Here is a 10,038-nt window from a genome sequence, read left to right as displayed (position 1 = left end):
GTCTTGCTAATCACCAAAGATTTCTCCCTGTTGTCTATTCCATTTGTACAACAGGATGTGAAATTGATTGTCAATCAGTGTTGCTTCCTAAGTGGACAGTTTGATTTCACAGAAGTTTGATTTACTTGGAGTTATGTTGAGCAGTGTATTTTATCAGCTAAATCAAACCCAGCAAATATAAAAAGAAACAGTATGTTGCAGCAAGGAGCAGTTCTGCTTTTGTTCAATATTTCTCATTGTTATTTGAGGTTTTTTAAATTAAATGTTTGTTTGCACATTATTGCTTTTTTACTTACTTTTGAGTGAACCTCATCAGTCCAGGTACGGAGCAGAAAACTTTAAAATCTGAGGTTGGTAGCACTGTTTTCTTTTAGCAAGAAGGTCCTAGGTTTGAATCCCGGTGTGGGGTCTTTCTTCATGTTCTTTCTATGCATGCAAGGTTTCTCTCCAAGTATCCGGCTTCCTCCCACAGTCCAAAAGTGTGGCTATTAGGCTAGTTGCAATTATGTAAATTGCCCTTTGGTATGTGTGAGCATAATGCTTGTCCTGTGATGCACAGACACCCTGGACAGGTCTCCCACGACCCTGCAAGGACAATACATGATGGATGGATGGATGGATGGGTGAATTTTAAAGCAAAGAAAAGAAATTTTTATTATTTGAGTGGAGTGAGACCAATTGAATCCTTTCCATACATAAAAACAATTAAGAAAAAATAACTAAATATAGCATATTGTGTGCAACCTAATGGGGCATGAATTGAGAAGCTGAAGAGAAAACAATTAATGAACACAGACTTACAGTAATCTGAGGAAACTAGAACACAGAAAGTAACAAACTCAAAACAGAACCATCCCAGCAAAGAATGACATGAATTACCCAACCAAAAGGTGAAAAATGACTTAGCAACAGGACAAACAGGAAAACACAAAATACAAAAGCAAAGTTCTAAAGGCTGATGCATAAGAACAGAGGAATTTGTTCTCTCCTTTAAAGCAGGAATGAAATGACATCGTCTTGTTCCAGAAAGAAGGCTGTTCTTGTTCCTGCCACCTTCACCTAACTTAACATATTTATCAGTTTTTGTAGAGAATGTAGAAGCTTTATGATCATGACAAACGCTGTACGAAAACAGAAAGAAGAACTCCTAAAACTATCCTTCCTATTCTTACCTTCATAGAAAGGATAATTTTATATCATTTTTAGCTGAGGAGACACACACTCTATAGATCCATACATGGTAAAGCAGTGTTGTTTCCATGCATAACAGGAGACAAAACAAATAATCCATCTTTAATTGGATTTTCAGACAGTTTGTGACCAGCAGCCTGTCAGAAAGATAGTGTGTTCCAGGTAATTTAGTTGAATCTGTTAAAATGCCAAATGAAAGTAGCAAAGGTTTAAGAAAATGCAAAGTTACATTCCTACTTTTACAATTTACAAAGTCCCATCCCTTACTTAATCTGTCTTTTCCACATGCATCTTGTTCAATGGTCTGAAACCTGTCCTTTTGTCTTCACATTTAGCTTCCAGTGGTATTTAGCAGAAGTTTCATTGTCTTCAGCTTATTTCCAATACTTTTGTTTTTGTACCTGCCCATTTTAATTGTAGGTCTTTGTTTGGCCATTTTTTCTGACTTTGATATATTTTGACATAAGAATGCTCCTAAACTCAAGAGATGAACCAGAAACCAGCCTGTTGTTCTCATTTGTTCAATTAAATATACCAAACTACCAAAGGCAACCCAGTGCGAACAGCATTGATTCATATTTTGGCACCAACAAGGTGATTTCCAAAGACTTATTTGATGAAAACCGGGTATACAGTAGATGACCACGGATCTCTCATGTCCTGCGTCAGGTCTTTGATACATTGTTCCTAATTCCTAAAGACATGACTCTCAGATACTGTTCATCTACTATACACGGATATCATTGGGACCTGACAAGTCTTCTTTATGTCTTCCTCCTGTCCATTGTCCTCAAGGACGTCACACAATATGTTGTTGTTTGACAAGTACTAAACAAGAAAAAGAGTGAAACTCCAAAGAAAACCCCTTTTAGATGCCTGGGAAGCTATTAATCAGGACAATTTGTAGAAGAGTGCAAGAATGCCTGACTTGTTCCGAGCAAAATTTAAAGAAGTCTTCCATGGCAGGACAGTGGCTGCATTGTGGGAGGCGTGTTTGGTAACACTGTTGACTTGGAGCAAGAAGGTTCTGGTTTCAAATCCCGATCTTTCTGCATGGGGTTTGCATGTTCTCCCCGTGCATACAAGGATTCTCACAAGGCTTCCTCCCATAGTCCAAAAACAGACTGTTACATTAATTGATCTATCTAAATTGCCCTTAGGTTGTCTGTTCTGTGTGTCTCTGTGTTGCCCTGTGATGGACTGGTGACCTGTCCCTCTTGGTGACAACTGGAGATAGCCACCAGCCCACCTGTGACCCTGCTAAGATAAGCAAGTACAGACAATGGAAGTATAATTAAATAAACAGTTCATTTGTGTCAGTTTAACAGCAGATTGTATTTAAAACAGCGAAATACAACATTAGCTGACACATGAAACACTGGTACCTACACAACACGTGTGCACAGTGCTGCACAAGAAAGGAAACCAGATCTCTTAGTGGCACTTCACTGCTGGCACCGTCTCTCACTGGCACCAATAACACACCACACACTTTCACAAGCATTCTCATGGCTTTCTTTGTGGGGAAACTCTCCTGCCTCATGCATTACCCTAAATTCAATCAACTCAATAAAACTCCTACAAAACGGTCAAACATTTGTGAGAAATAACGTTCTCTGATTGTCAGAAATGTCCTCAGTCTGTTGATCTACAGCTCACGTTTGTCCTCAAAGAGCTGAACACCCTCACCCCGTCTCGTTGGCAGCGTTCCTGGTCAAACCGACAGCTGGCGTTCAGTCTCTGCTACCACGGACACACTGAGGCCCTTATTCATCGTCAGGTCCACCTTTACTGGGACACTTCCAAACCCAGAGAAATGATTACTGTGTTAACTGACTCCTCACCTATCAAGCTATGTTGTTCTCCAGTTACCCATCTCAGGCCAACAGTCTGGTCTGGAAAAACCATGAAGAAATTACTTTACGGGCATCAGGATGTCTTGCAGTTTTTCCTCAGTGGGCAGTCGTCTTCTTTATTAAATCATGAAACACAGTCAGTGGTTGGACCGCTGATAACAATAGGTGTTGTCTTTTAGTCAGATAAAAATGTTTTACTTCTCCTTTTCCTTGTTTCCCACCACACCATTTATTTTCTTACATGATTTGACATAAAAAAGCCTGTTAAACTCCAAAATAACTGTTTTTAGTTTTTATTAGAAACAGAACGCAGTTGAAAGCAGAAAAAATATTGAACAATATAATAAAAAATAAATTGTACTAAATAAATAGGTACAATGTTCCAAGTTTGAGTAGGAGGGGACTGAAAGACGTAATCGTGAACAGGAGTTAACGTGTAACTTTCTTCTGGGAGCAGGGCCATGCCTTAGCCATACATTCAATTACCCAGCAATGTTTTTTTACTCTCCTTGTCAGCACTTAGTGACTGAGAAGCCCTACCTCTTCCTTCAACCATATTTCCCTAGGCCCTCCTCCAGATCCTGAATGGTTCCTTTCTTTCCTCATCCATCCTTTATCTTTCATCCATCAGCTCTATTTCCTCATCCCTCATCCTTAAGCCTTCAACCCTCACCCCTTATCCCTTCACACTGCCCTTCACATCCTTCAATTATCATTGCTACTTCATTCATCCCTCATCACCCTATTGTCCTTCATACCTAATCCTTCATGTCTGATCCTTCAACCTTCATCTCTAATGGTCCTTCATTTTTTATGCCCCTTCCCCAAACCTTCATTCCACATCCTTCACCCCTCTTTTTTAATCCTTTATTTCTCATCTTTATCACACATCATTCATCCCTTTGTCCTCTTCTCTGATCTTTAATTCCTCATCCTTCATCCCCTATCATTCACCCTTCACTCTCATCTTCATCTACCTTCTTCATTCTTCATCTCTCATCTCAAATCCTTTGTTTCTCATCTTTATCAAACATCACTCATCCTTTTGTTTTCTTCTCTCATCCTTAATTTCTCATTCTACGTCTCTCTTTCAAAATTCAATATTGCTCATCCTTTAACACAATCTTTCTATTTTGTGTTCCCTATCTCCTCATTCCTCACCCGCTATCCCAACCTCTTCTCTAACAATCCATCCTTCATTCCTTATCCTTCATTCCCCTCAGTCCTATTAATCCATTTCACCCATTGTTCTTCTCTACCCTAAGTATCACCTGAAAGAGTAATTGATTGACTCAGGGATTTGATTTCTTGAGACAGAAGCCCCACTCTAAGTCTTGATCTCTCCAGCCTTCTCCACCTCACCAGTTTACCCAGACGTTTCCATCAAAACTCACTAATCTGTTTCTTCTACAACATTCACCATTCTCCTCAAAGCTTTTTGTTTATGGTAGTAAAATCCTTCTTTAATTGGCCATAATAGTTAGTTAAATCATTTTCAAGGTTGTAGCTTTACATCAAAATAAAAGAAAATGTAAACACTCAAAAGACTTAGTGTTTGCAGTCAAAGTGCCAAGCTGGCCCTGACTGCAATCGAAAAGAAGAACCGGATTTTAATAGAAAACCAAAGGTTACTGCTCCAACTTTCTCAGTTTGTACTTAAGAAACAAACTTCTACTTAAGAAACAAACATAATGACGGTGTGTGCAGAGAGTGCTTTGCAAAAGTATTTAAAAAAGCCTCTTTTTTACATTTTCTTTATGCTGATTTTATGTAATAGATGAACAAAAAGGAGTGTATAATTGTTAAAATACACATAGTTTTCAATTTCTTTTTATAAATAAAAACCTGTAAAATGTTGCATGTATTTGTATTTTAACAATTTGTATTTTTACAGTTACAGCTGCAGTCTTTTCGGGTTTGTCTCTACCATCTTTGCACATCTAGAGACAACGTTTGGCCCATTTTTCTGTGCAAAAAAACCCAAGCTATGCCAGATTTGATGGAGATTTTGATTCTGAGCATCTGTGGACATTCTACAGATTCCCAACTGGATTTAGGTCTGGACTTTGACTGGGCTATTTTAACAAACACGTTTGCTTTGATCTAAACAATTCTGTTAGAGCTCTGGCTGTATGTTTTGGGTCTGTTGTGCTGCTAGGTTAACCTCCATCCCATTCCCAGGTCTTTTGCAGCCTCTAACATGTTTTCTTGCAGATTAGCCCGGTAATTAGTTTCGCCCATCTTCCCATTAAGTCTGTCCTTGCTGAGGAAGAGGAGCCCAAAGCATGATGGTGCCACCACCGTATTTCACTGTGGAGATAATGTGCTCAGGGTGATGTAGAGGCTAAGTATTTTGCCACACAGTTTTTTAAATGCTTCTCCTATTATTGCTGTTCCGGACTCTCAGTTTAGGCGGACGGTGGAGGGTTCTAGTTGTGCCATAGTGCGAATTCCTCATTAAAAGTTTCAGATGATAAATTCAACAGAGCAATGTGAGATATTTAAACAGGATAAATTGTTTTATAACCAAACCCTGCTTTTGTCTTCTCCACAGGTTTCTTTCTAACCTGTCTGCTGTGTTCCTTGGTCTTCATGATTCTGTTTGTTCTCTAATGTTTTCTAATAAATCTCTGAGGATTTCACAGAACAGCTGGATTTATACTGACATTAAATTGCATCCAGTTGGACTCCATTTACAAATTATGTGACTTGATTATATTTAGGGGAACCAGTGTAAGGTGGAGTGAAAGAAAATAAATGCGATACTTTTTATATCTTTATTTGCAGAAAAAATTGAAAACCATGTATTGTTTTCCCTCTGTTTAATGCTTAAAATCCCAATAGAATCCATCATATTTTGTGGTTTAAGTGTGAGACAATGTCAGAAATTTCCAAAGGTATGAATAATGTTGCAAGGCCCTGAGCTTTTCTACACCTGAAATGTTTTATTTTTCCAACTGCTTGTCTCATCTTTGTGGTATTTGGAGCCCCTAGACACAATTTAGTGGACTCAAACTTTTCAGAAGTTTGAATCAGATAAATGATGTGCAGGATTGTTCTAAAATTGCAAGTTCATGTCTGTAACAGTTTGAAGATGGAAAGAAAATTATCAGAAAATGTAAGAAAAATACTTGAGTCAACAATCTAAAAAATTGATATTTCCCTCTTGAGCCTTTGATTAGTAACACATCATGTTACAGCCTCCAAAATATCAGATTATGCATGGGGTAAAAAAAACAGTAGCACAGAACTGAATTAAGTAAAAACAGAATAACATGAAACACTGCTGCTGATGAGCAACACCAAACATGAAATGTTTCACTCTCTAGAAATAAATATGATTTTCAGATTCCTCCAAGATGTCGACATTTTGAGAAAGAACAAACATTACTAAACGATGCGACAAACACAGCGACGCAGATCTCATCCTAGTCACCCTGGTGATAGGATCACATGCTCTCCGCTGCCGGCCATGACTCAACTTGGAAGTGGGTGTCTGAAAGCTGTCACACTTACACACTCCAGCATCCTACCTAATCATCCACCTACTGTGCCACCCAGCAGGGGGGAGCAGGAGACAGACTGAAGGAGAGGCAGTTAACGAGAGAGGGAGAGAGTGATAAGTTGGAGGAGGAGGAGGTGGTGGAGGAGAAAGAGGGGGAGGATAAAGAAAACCTGGAAAGGGACAACAAAAACAGTTAAATGATGAGACAAACATGGACTTCTGCTTGAAGAAAATAGGCAATTAGAATATGCCCCCGTTCCTCAGCAGAGAGAATTTATCTGGAGGAAGAGGTGAAGATGAACTGACTCCTTAACTCCTCCACACCTACAAGAGTGCAAGGTGAGAACTTGTTTTCACAGAGTGGAGACACAGGATGAGATGCTGCAGCCCTTAGCTTCATCATCAACCCACCACACACCCAGTTTTTTATTTCCTCTTTTTTATTAGTTTTAGCCAAGGCAATAAGCTGTTTGAGCCAGAGTGTTTTATTGTTGTTCAGAACGGCCACGCTTCACCTGTTAATTAATCAGCTCAAAGATGCAAGGACGCTGCTAACTTAGCTAAATTAGAGAATCTGTAGCCGTGAATGCCTTGTCAGAAAACAACTGCAAGAAACTCCTCACCTTGCACCCTGGTTAACTTTTTCACTGTATTTGCTACAATAGAAATAAAACAATTTGCGTTTAGAAATGATCTACAAGCATAAGATGTGCTTTAAAACTGTCTGAAATTCAGAACATACAATGTGCACTGTATTAAAAGCTGAGGTGAACTGCACAATTTCTAGTGGAAGGCTGCAAATACAGGTCCTTCTCAAAAAATTAGCATATTGTGATAAAGTTCATTATTTTCCATAATGTCATGATGAAAATTTAACATTCATATATTTTAGATTCATTGCACACTAACTGAAATATTTCAGGTCTTTTATTGTCTTAATACGGATGATTGTGGCATACAGCTCATGAAAACCCAAAATTCCTATCTCACAAAATTAGCATATCATTAAAAGGGTCTCTAAACGAGCTATGAACCTAATCATCTGAATAAACGAGTTAACTCTAAACACCTGCAAAAGATTCCTGAGGCCTTTAAAACTCCCAGCCTGGTTCATCACTCAAAACCCCAATCATGGGTAAGACTGCCGACCTGACTGCTGTCCAGAAGGCCACTATTGACACCCTCAAGCAAGAGGGTAAGACACAGAAAGAAATTTCTGAACGAATAGGCTGTTCCCAGAGTGCTGTATCAAGGCACCTCAGTGGGAAGTCTGTGGGAAGGAAAAAGTGTGGCAGAAAACGCTGCACAACGAGAAGAGGTGACCGGACCCTGAGGAAGATTGTGGAGAAGGGCCGATTCCAGACCTTGGGGGACCTGCGGAAGCAGTGGACTGAGTCTGGAGTAGAAACATCCAGAGCCACCGTGCACAGGTGTGTGCAGGAAATGGGCTACAGGTGCTGCATTCCCCAGACCTGGGCTACAGAGAAGCAGCACTGGACTGTTGCTCAGTGGTCCAAAGTACTTTTTTCGGATGAAAGCAAATTCTGCATGTCATTCGGAAATCAAGGTGCCAGAGTCTGGAGGAAGACTGGGGAGAAGGAAATGCCAAAATGCCAGAAGTCCAGTGTCAAGTACCCACAGTCAGTGATGGTCTGGGGTGCCGTGTCAGCTGCTGGTGTTGGTCCACTGTGTTTTATCAAGGGCAGGGTCAATGCAGCTAGCTATCAGGAGATTTTGGAGCACTTCATGCTTCCATCTGCTGAAAAGCTTTGAGAGACTCAAGACCCAACACTCTGGATGAGCTAAAGGCCGCTATCGAAGCATCCTGGGCCTCCATAAGACCTCAGCAGTGCCACAGGCTGATTGCCTCCATGCCACGCCGCATTGAAGCAGTCATTTCTGCAAAAGGATTCCCGACCAAGTATTGAGTGCATAACTGTACATGATTATTTGAAGGTTGACGTTTTTTGTATTAAAAACACTTTTTTTTTATTGGTCGGATAAAATATGCTAATTTTGTGAGATAGGAATTTTGGGTTTTCATGAGCTGTATGCCAAAATCATCCGTTTTAAGACAATAAAAGACCTGAAATATTTCAGTTAGTGTGCAATGAATCTAAAATATATGAATGTTAAATTTTCATCATGACATTATGGAAAATAATGAACTTTATCACAATATGCTAATATTTTGAGAAGGACCTGTAACTAAGAAATAGCTACCTCACCAGTAAACCAACAGGTTATTTATCCATCCATCCATCCATCCAGTTTTTTTTTTCCCCAAATGGTGCCACGTTTGTTAAGAAAATGCATTTTTGGGTTAAGCAATGGAGTTCATTTATGCGGCACCAATAAAAAACTTACCCAGTTTTCTCTGTGTGATGGTGTGAAACATATTCCTTTCTAAAAAAAAGAAAGGTTGCTATCAACGGATGCAATTTAAACGCAAAAAGATATTGAGATGAGATTCTACAACCATATCTCCACTCTTGGGTACAAAATTATCCTCAAGATGTCCAGGCACTGAGGTGGGGTTTATTAGAGGCTATGTGCAGAATTTGGGAGTTGAGAAGATGGAGTGACCCACCTGCAGTTCTGACCTCAAACCCACCTCAGGTGTGCTGTTCCTTCCAGAGTGAGCAACACAAATATATTGGCTGACCTGTGACAAATGGTGGTTAAAGAACAGGATGCCAGCTGATGACCAACGTGAGGATGAAATACTTGGATTTTGTGGTTGTGTAAAGTTCTACAGTAGTTCACACACATCTGAGGCCCCTGTTATTTCAATAAATAAAATGTTATAATGCCAATATATCTTTCTTCTTCAGACAATAAATGACATCAACCAAGAGACTATAGCAGAATAAGCTGTTTGACATCGGTAAAGAAGACTTTTCATGGGCACAATCCACATAGTCAACTCTGCCGCTCATCACACAAATGGATTTTTTTTAAAACAGATTTATTTGTTTTTTACTTGAATGATATGGTATATATGTCTTATTAAAGGTAAACAAAGATCTAAAATTACTTTTGAGATCTTTTTACATCCCCTTAAACTTGAACTCCTCAACTTAGAAACAAGATTAACCCCTAACCCCTCACCTTTTCTGGCTGAGAAGCATAAGACTCATACTTACAAGAGCTAACTTATCCTGGTCTAATTTGGAACAAATAAACATCCAAAGATGCCTCTTTGCATTTGGCAAAGAATATTTCAATGTCAGACGAAGGACCAGAATCAGTTCCTCAGAATTAATGAGAGTCCTGATTATCTGCACAAAAGCCAACATTTAGAAGAGCACCCTTCCATCAGGACAGTAGGTGCAAAACTTAAAATCTTTACAATCTTTTGGCCTAAACAGAATCACATCCAATTCAGTCTGCAGATGTCAAAAACAGCAACTTATACAGTCAAACCAAACGTTTTGAGACTGACACAGTGTTAACACAGACACAGCAATAGACATCACTCTGTCA

This window comes from Girardinichthys multiradiatus, chromosome 3 (genome assembly GCF_021462225.1).
Source record: "Girardinichthys multiradiatus isolate DD_20200921_A chromosome 3, DD_fGirMul_XY1, whole genome shotgun sequence".
Lineage (NCBI taxonomy): Eukaryota > Metazoa > Chordata > Actinopteri > Cyprinodontiformes > Goodeidae > Girardinichthys > Girardinichthys multiradiatus.
The sequence above is the reverse complement of the archived record's forward strand: the minus strand, read 5'-3'. Positions refer to the sequence as shown.